Source organism: Sceloporus occidentalis, unplaced genomic scaffold (genome assembly GCF_023333645.1).
Source record: "Sceloporus occidentalis isolate IW3139 unplaced genomic scaffold, rSceOcc1.0.p SCAF_2, whole genome shotgun sequence".
NCBI classification, from domain to species: Eukaryota; Metazoa; Chordata; class Lepidosauria; order Squamata; family Phrynosomatidae; genus Sceloporus; species Sceloporus occidentalis.
The window spans coordinates 110,912,628-110,922,423 of NW_028316982.1; positions in this window are offsets into that span (position 1 = coordinate 110,912,628).

Sequence of the window (9,796 nt, forward strand, 5' to 3'; positions counted from 1 at the left end):
TTGGGTAGGCTACAGGTTTTCAGAAATAAACCACCCTTTCTTGCTGTACCCAGGGTTGTATGATATGCTAGGAAATACCTGGGAATGGACAGCATCGGCTTATCGTCCAAGCGAGGCTGGACCCCAGTAAGCTGCTCAAGACATAAGAGTTCTGCGTTGAGCATCGTGGATTGACACAGTGGACGGCTCAGCCAACCATAAGGCAGAGGTCACCACAAGGAATGGTAGTCCATGGCCAACTCTCCAGTAGCCCTGTATGGCTTGGTCCAGATGGTCTGAAAGACCATTACAGTGAGCCCTTTGTATCCACTGGGGTTGGTTCCAGAATCTCTGTGGATTCTAAAACCCATGGATTCTCAAGTCCCATTACATGCAATGGGGTGGTGTTATTGTTATTACAGTAGGCCCTTGGTATCCACTGGGATTTGGTTCTGTGGATACCCAAATCCATGGATGCTCAAGTTTCATTACAAATAATAGAGAGTAAAATGGTGTCCCTTCTACAAAATGGCAAAGCAATCTTGTAGCACCTTGTGGTGTAGGGGTTTGAGCACTGGACTATGACTCTGGGGACCAGGGTTCAATTTCCAGCTTGGCCATAAAACCCACTGGGTGCTCCCCCTCCAGTGGGGCTCAAGGCATGCTCTGCCAGGGATGCCCCTCTGCGCTCTGCGTTGGGCAAACAGGAACGTCTCTGGGCAGAAGGCAAAAGGGACAGAAGAGACTGGAGCACCCCAAAATGAGAGGCAGAGTGTTCCCCCCCCCCCCCAGGGGGGGGATTCACCCTATAATCTCGAAGTAGATGTTTTGGAAGAGAAAAAAATGAAAATGATGATTGCATGAGCAGAGAAAACCCTTCCTTGGTGTGCTGCACTTACTGACCAGAGGTCCCATGGAAGTTAGAATCCCCCTTCCTAACACTACCTTCATGGGATAAGCAAAATGCATGGCTTTCTCAGCCATTTCCACTGTCTGGGCTAGAACTAATCTGAATAAAAACGTCCTCATCTTTGCATAAGCAGCATCCATGAAGAAAGTGTGTGTTCTTACTCTGGAGCTAATCTTTCTCAACTGATGGCTCAGATCCTAACTGTAAAACAATAAAGCTAGAAGGGGTCATGAAGACCATCCCTGACAGAGAATCCACACTAAAAGACTCCTGACAGTGATAACTGAACCTCTGCTTTGATTTTCCAATGAAGGAGAGTCCACTGGCCTCCAAGGCATCTTATGGGCCATAGCTCAGACTAAATGTCTTTTATGCTTCTGCTAGTCTAGGAACATGATAAAGATTCTGTTTTAGTCTTGTCTTTTACATAATACCTTAATTCATACGCTCTAAGTCTTTCTCTCACATTCAAAATCCCTTTTTGGTTCTGTCATCATCTCAACTACTCTAATAGGGGCTGCAGGTAAAGTCAGAGAGGCTTTGCATGAATATGAGACCCAAGGGCCACATCCCTTCATTTTTCCTGGGCCTCTTTTACTAATTTTTCTTTCTTTTTAGGATGATTTCTCCCAGTAGAGAGAAACCTTCTTATTGCCTCAGCTAAGAAGAGGCCTTTGTAATTGCCAATGTTTTGCCACTCCATTAGCTATATTTTACCAATTCTGATTTTTCTATTCAGTTTTGAGAGTTCCTATTTTAGGAGTGGCATTGGAAATTTTCAGTTTTCCATTGCTGAGAAGGCTGGCCTTCAAGGATGCAATCTCGATTTAGGTGCAAGAAGGAAACTGAGGGTGTCTATGCTATTACTCTTCACTTTCTCAGTGGTATCTAAACTCTAGGTATAAGTTTAGCTAAACTCTGGCAGTGGCTCTTTGCAAACTCTTTCCAAGAACCCCACTGGTTCAAGGCATTTTTAAAACAGATCCCTGGAGTGTGATCTAACCTACATCTAAACTTGGATGGGAGTCGCTGTGTGTATGTGTTTATGTGTTTGTGTGTGTTTATGTGCAGCATTTTCCTTCACGATGGAAGGCCTTGCCTTGTCTTCACTGAGTTGGCTTCAATTCATCCGCACCTTAGCATTGCTTTACCTTCCTTTCCTATCTTCCTTTGTTTCATCTTCCTTCTTTTCCTTCCTCCTCTCTTCTTCCGTCTTCAAACGCCTTCAGGTTTCATTCTGCTTCAAGTCCTGTATTGAGAGAAAAGCAGAGTATAAATTAAATAAACACAAACAAACAAGTCACATATATTTGTTTATTTCTTTCATTTCTTCCTTGTTTCCGCCCCCTTTTTGCTTCCCTCCAAAAGCTACAGACTTATTTCTTAGATATAGTACCTAAATAAAAAAAAACATATTAACAAGTAAACAAAATAAAAATGCATTCCCCTCATGTAGTAGCTCTGCTGCTGCTTCCATTTTTACTTAAGCATTGCTTTCCTTCTTCTAAAATAATTATAATTATAATTTATATCCTGCCCTTTTCCCAAACTGGGCTCAGGGCAGCTTAGAATATTAAAAAATGGTACAGTTAAAGACATACCAAAAGTAGTACACTAAAATATAATTAAATTATTATGATATTAAAACAGGTTACACATTATAGGAATAAAACACAATTAGGAGATTACCGCACTGGGGAAAAAACGTTCCCCAATGTGTTTTCACGGGCGCGAACCTGAAACGTGATGGGAACCCGATGGGTCTCAGAACGCTAGTTTACTGCACGGCGGAATGCTGCTGTCGCTGCTGGGCGTTCCCATCGGGTTCCCAATGTGTTCCAGGAGGCGCCATTCTGGGAATGCTTTCAAAAGCGTTCCCAGAAATGGGCCTCCTGGAACACATTGGGAACGCCCGGCGGCGACGGCGGCGTTCCGCCGTACTGTAAACTAGCGTTCTGAGACCCATTGGGTTCCCATCACATTTCAGGCTCGCGCCCGTGAAAACACATTGGGGAACGTTTTTTCCCCAGTCCGGTAATCTCCACAAAAAGATACTGTTAAAAATGCTTTTAAAACAATATTCCACAATCCAATTCCCGTGATTTAAAAACTTTGTGTTTTAAACAACCAACATTTGTCTATTTATTTCTCTTTCGTCCTTTTCTTGCTCCATCCCCTTTTTGCCTCCATCAGAAAGCTTTCTCCTTCAGATACATTCTCCTAATGAACAGAATAAAGAATTCATTCCCCTCATGCTCTTCCTTTGCTGCCTCTTTCTTCTTCACTTTAGGGCTGCTTTTTCCCTTCTTTCTTAAGCCCTGGAAGCCCTTCAGTCTCCATTCATGAATCCTTCTTGACTTGTAGGGTTGCCATAATTCTCTACTATAAACCGGGACAAAATGTAGGACAAAATTTAGACTAAAATGTAGGACAATGGTAGGATAAAATGTAGGACATTTAAGGTCCTCCATTCTTCTTAAATATCCTACCTTTTGGGCTAAATTTTATCCTACCATTGTCCTACATTTTGCTCTAAATTTTGTCCAACATTTTGTCCCGGTTTATAGTAGAGAATTATGGCAACTCTATAATAATCTTGACGTAAAAGCAGGGCATAATCTAAGCAAATCCTTAGAAAAGCCACATTTTGTGTGTTTCCTTCCTCTCTCTGCCTCCAAGCGAAGCAAACTTCCTTTCCCTCTCTAAAATTAAAAGAATAGCATCTCTTTCTCCTCAGAGGAGGCCTCCCTGTTTCCTTGCTGCCCCTTCTTCCCCTCAGCCTCTCATTCCGCCATTTTTATAGAGCCTACTCCCCTCTCCCTCAGAGGTGCTTCAGCCACCATTTTGTCTCCGCCCAGCAGCCCTTTTATACTGCCCCGTCCCTTCTCCACTCCCATTGGCCCCAAGGGCTGTCCTTCACGCTGCAACAGCCACTCAGGAAAAAAGGCGGGAACAGAGCCTGCTCTTATTTCTCTCACAGTTTGCTCCTGACAGTTCCTTTTCTCTCAGGTGGAAAAAAAGGCGGGAAGAGAGGCTGCTTTTATTGTTACAACAAGATGACACTACACTGTGGGGGAAATAAATTACACAAATAAGCAAATATTCACCCCTAGGAAAACATGTGATGACAATGATATCAACTTTCATTTATGGTGGACATGTCTGCATGTTATTAGGCTTATTCCTGGGTAAATTGGACTATAAATGTATTCAACATTGGGCATAAATGACTTAGAGCTTTACTGCATGACAAAGGAAAGCTACAATGGTGTGGTAAAAAACCTGCTTTCTCCTTGTCTCTCCACATGATATCTCAGCACTTCCATCCTCTTTCCCAAGGGAGATGGTTGTAAAAGCATGCCTTTTGTCATGCTGGAAAAAATCTGCTTGGCAAAAGGCATGCTTTTACAACCGCCTCCCTTGCAAAGGAGAACAGAAATGTCATGACAGCATGTGGAGAGGCAAGGAGAAAGCTGCTTCTATACCACTCCATCAAAGCTTCTTTTTGTCAATGTGTTAAGGCTCTTAATGGTTAAGGATTTGGAGGCTAGGGAAAAGCTTTAAACACAAATGTTTCAGATCTGTGTACCTGTGAATTGAAAACAAGAAGTGATAAGATGGCCATAGTTGTATTTTCCATTTGAAAACTTCTACCAAAATTTTGATTTTAAAGGGGCAACGTGATTTCTTCTGTTCATGAAATCTATTTGCAATATTTCTGTTGGAATATTTATATCCAGCTTTTCAACAAAAAAAATTAAAATATTGTAAAAAAATAATTAAAATAGACATATTACAGTTCATACGCATAGTAAAATATAGGACAACAATTTAAATGTTTTAAAAATCCTCTAGTATTTACAGTACTTAAAAGCAATTTTTTATCATCACATTTCTCACAGACAATTACAGTGGTTTGCAATAAATAATGCAAAAAGATATTTCAGTAGTAAATTAATTCTGCTACTGCAATCATACTCCTGTTTGTAGACGTAAGTTCCACTACGGTCAGTGGAGCTAACTCCACACAAGTGCATGATAGCCAGAGAGCTGATCACAGTAGCTGGGAAAGCAGCTATCTTTTGGAGGCTTTCTGAGGGGGTTTTCAAAGACAGCCTCGTGTACAGTACATTTCATGAAAATTATCTGAGCTGGGTTCATTGTGGCTAGGCTATCTTTGTCTAGGAAGGGATGCACCAGCCTTCAGTTGAACGGAGATGTTGCATCCTGAGCCTTCACTTGAAGGTGCCTTTACACTACAAAGCTATATCAGTTTCTGGCTGCTTCAACTGTCTTGCCTGCAGCCCATGGGATCCTGGGGTTTGTAGTTTAGTGACGTACTTAGAATTCTGCCATACAGAGCTCTGGTTTTTGTTTACAGAGAATTCCAAGTACCTCCCCAGAGTGCAGATCTCAGGAATCCATAAGACAGAGCCATGAGAGTTTAGATGATATAAAGATAACGTAAGTCGCACAGATACCCCCTAATAGTGCAATTAGCAGCAATTCCAGACTGGAAACCTACTCTATCAAGGGAATACAACCCCAATAAAAACAGATTGTACACTTCCTTACTGATTACATAAATATCCTGTCAACAATACCTTCTTTATATATGCACTTAACTTCCTGTTTGTTACTCCTTATTCGGACTAGTGCTGATTCAAGGGACTGATACAGCACTTCCATGACTATCCAAGGAGCAGGACAAGTAGATCTGTGTGAGATCAGCACACAATGATACCACTTTTTAATCTCAAAAGCACTCCACCCAGTGAGCTCATTAAATTCTGAAGGAATCCCTTGTACAGGTGCCAGGTTTTCTTACATGTGATTTTACAGGAAGCTGACTGCTGCCACATTCAAGACACATTGATCAGATTCAATACCAGGAGGCAAACAAACAGCAGTACCTCTCTGTAGATGGCCTACTTCCTAGACCTGAACATCAACAACTATCCAGCATTGTCAGCCCCAAACACAGAGAGAGTGAGTTTGCAGCCCTCAAAATGTTGTGGGACTACAAACCCCATTATCCTTTGCCATCAACTGTGCTGGCTGGGGGTGATGGAAGATGGAGTCCATCAATATCAGAACAGGCACAAGTTCTGCACTCCTTCTTTAGTGCTATCAGTCAGAACCAAAATGATACTTGCAAAGAAGTCTCCCATCTGCAACTCCTGCATTAGAAATAGTATTGGGAGTTTACAAGCAATGGAGGTAGTCCAGACAGCAACCTTGACGTCTGGTGTGAGGGGAAAAAAATCCAAACAACTCTCACATTGAAACTGGATGATGTAAGCGTGAGCGAAAACAAACACAGACCCTGGGCGCAATCAATCAGTTTATATCAACATACAGAAACACTTTTAAGTGAATTCAGCTGTGGAATGGATGCTCATAATTTAAAACTGTGACAACCGCAATGTGCATGTGTATTGTCTCCAGACAATGGGATATTAATAGCATTTGAGATGAAGTCAATATGTCACAAGGAGCGGGAAGACTATTGTCCTATTAATTGTAAGATTAGTGATGCAAAATGTTTACTAATTGGGACAGGCTGGATGTTGAGCTCAATGTGTCCTTAGAGAGGGACTTTCATTATTTAGAATGAGCATAGACAGGCAGTGAGGTGGGATTCAGGGCAAGAGAATAGCTTTATGTTAGACTACCTTCTGCTTGATAAAGCTCTGGTGTATAAGATGCCACAGCAAATGAAATGCTTTACAGCTAATGTGATTAAACGGCTCTTTTTACTTTTTCAGTACACCAAATCCAAGCTCTTTCTAATTAGAGATGTTTCATCTGTAAAACAAAGTTCTTAAGATACCATTGCCTGTTAAGATTATCAGTTCTTTCTTCCTTCCCCAGGGACCATTTTTGTAAGCAAAGCTTAAATTGTTTGGGTTTTTCCCCCTTGTGCATGTGTCTGAAAAGGATGAATTCAACATAATCAAGGAAGGAGAAAAAAAGACATATCTCAGGATGCAAAAAGATAATCTTTAGGCTTTTTAGAAAATAAAGACAAGGTTTTAAGTATCCTGAGAGATGTCTCCATTTTCCTTGCTGATTCCTCCCTCCCTGCCCCTGTTCAACATAAGCCTAGTCAATTAGCACTGGATATTTTGCAGGGGTTATCTAAGAGCCAGAGTCTTCAGTTCCTACACCTGTTAAAAACAGAAATATGGGACAATGTTCCTCCTATCCCCACCAAACAAGAAGGAGCTTCAATCCTGAAGTTGCATTAACATCTTCCTAGATTTAGATATGACCTAGCACATTAATGGATGACCTTTCTATGGTAAGAAAGCTAAGAGAAGAGAAATTCCAAAGTTAAAGCCTCACTTGAGTGATTTGGCACCAGTGCTGTTGCTGCTACCCTTGTTGGGCCTAGAACAAGTATAAGGAGAAGACTACCCAACCTTCCAAAAAGAGTATTCTATAAAAGCGTGCAGTGCCTTTGTTGCAATAGCTTCACTGTTTTCTGGTCTGTTTCAGGACTGGTAATTATCATCTCTTCTAATTCCTGATTCCTCTCTATCTAACCTTTCACAACCTTTTTTCTTGTAGCCCTGTATGATTCCCTAAGGTTGCATTGGTTTTGTATGTTTGTATGCACCTTTGCACATTTCTAAATAAAACCTTTATATTTACTGAAACTCAAGACTCTCTGCAGTTAGTACTGGCATACACAGATGAAAAGATCCTGGAAGCTACTCACCTCTCGTAGGCCTCCTATTGAGCTAATATTTCCCAATATTTCAAGGAGATGCTGACACTGCTGGTGGGGACCCCCATGACTCCTATCTTTTAGAGTAAAAGTAGATAGCTTGACACAGATAAAACTAATATTTTTATTAAAGGATGTTGACAGTTGGGTGTGTTTTTTTAATGCAGCTGGCTATGCCCTTGGAGCAAGGGAAAGTTGAGAGAGCTTTGTGGAAATCCATCTGTCTGACTGCATTTTTTAAATTATTTTATCTTGTTGTACTGCTTTATATAAGCAAAAAATTGAGGGTAGGTGTTTCCAAAGTCCCTCAGATGACTGATGTTTTTAGGGTTGTAGAAGCCAACATTTTCAAATAATTGCTGAATATGTATCTCATATCTATTAGTATATTATATTATATTATATTATATTATATTATATTATGTAGAGATCTTTCATGTTTTATATATGCTTTACCTGTCCCCTCCTCCTCCACACTTTGGAATGGCCTTCTGTCACAAGAACTAAACTGACATTAAACTCAAAAAACCTCACAACCACACCACAACCACAAATTTGTCAGTTGGACAGATGAATTCAATGAAGAAATGATCATAATAATTAAAATGATGTTCATATGAAAAGGCAAGGCAAAAAATGAGTTGTTATTATTAAGAGGAATCTATAATTTCATCTTCCTCAGTATAATACATCTCAAACACAAACTTTTTGCTGTTTGCTGAGTTGATAAGAATCCCCATGAGGAATGTGCCTCATTAAGTTTTGCTAGGCTTACTTATTTGAAAAGATCATCAATCTGAAATGGCACAGAAAAATCTGAGATTTGTTATGGTTTCTAAAGTGGAGTTGTGGGTCCTTGTTTCCAAATGGAGAAGACCTTTGAAATGAGCTAACCCATAGAGCACATTTTGGCTGAAAGTCCATTGGTGTTAAAGATCCAAGTTCCATATACGTATACAGAGTGAGTGTGAGAGACAGCCTCACACTGATACAGTTATTTGCAAGTATTTCTACAGACCCTCATGGCTGCTCCCTCCTTCCTTTCTCATCCCATCAACTGTCTCTTCCAGCAAGCTGCCATCACTTCTTAGTTCTTAGTTCCAAATCGGAACCTTTAACTTGATTCAAACAATCATGATAGAATTGTCATGTTCTAAGTCTTGGGAACCAGGCTTATTATAGTCTGTTTGTTAAAGGTATGGAACATCAATGTTCCTGTGTGAAAGAACCAGGAAAACCAGGCATGCCAAGACGCCAGCCAAGTTCCACTACACTTTGATCGCAGCATAAGTATGCAGCAACATAGTTGCACTGGATCCCAAAGTCATGCAACTGAATGTGCAGTTGACACCAAGGCCATCAGCACACCTGCTGCATAGTGATCAAGCAGCCAGGTTGAAAGTGAGAGAGAAGGTGATGTGTGTGCTACCAGAAAGGCTGGCTGCTCTAAGAAACTACACTGACACATCTTCTGAGAAAGGACAACTAGTTTTTCACTAATATAGTTCCCCAGCAAAATTCTGGCCTCAATCTGCTCTCATATTAGCTGGGAGGTAGACCTTGTGCCCTGCTCCCAAAGAAATCTGTTCTCTAGGTATCCATGGGAAAAGAACCTGAGAGTTCAGTATATGAAAATTCACTTTTCCACATTTTTCATTTCCACACTTCCAGGGACGTTAGGACTGTTTTAAAGTGGGCTCATCATTAGCAGGGAAGTTGTTATTAATTTTGCCTCCTTTTTGTTATTTTAAATAAATTTTGTTATTTATTTTGCAAGTACGAGCAATGAGAGGCATTGAAACATCCTTAAATATGAAGACTCTTACAAGCACAAACTGCACTTAGAAGTGCCCTCAGTGTGTTCAGTGTCACTTACTCTCAAGAAAGTGTGCATACTATAGATTTCAGGCAGCCTTTATTGAAGGCTCATTGACAATGGACATCTTAATATTTCTTAGTGCTTGATCACTTAGTACAGGGGTAGGCAACCTTCGGCCTGCGGGCCAGATCCGGCCCGGCGAGGCCTTGGGACCGGCCCCAGCCCGGTCCTGCCGCCGATTGCCGCCGGGGCCTTTGGGGGGACAATTGTCTATAGACGCCTCAGAAACATGCATTTATATTAACATTTTTTAAAAAATTCACAATTTTTTTCACATGTCCTCCAATTTTTAAAC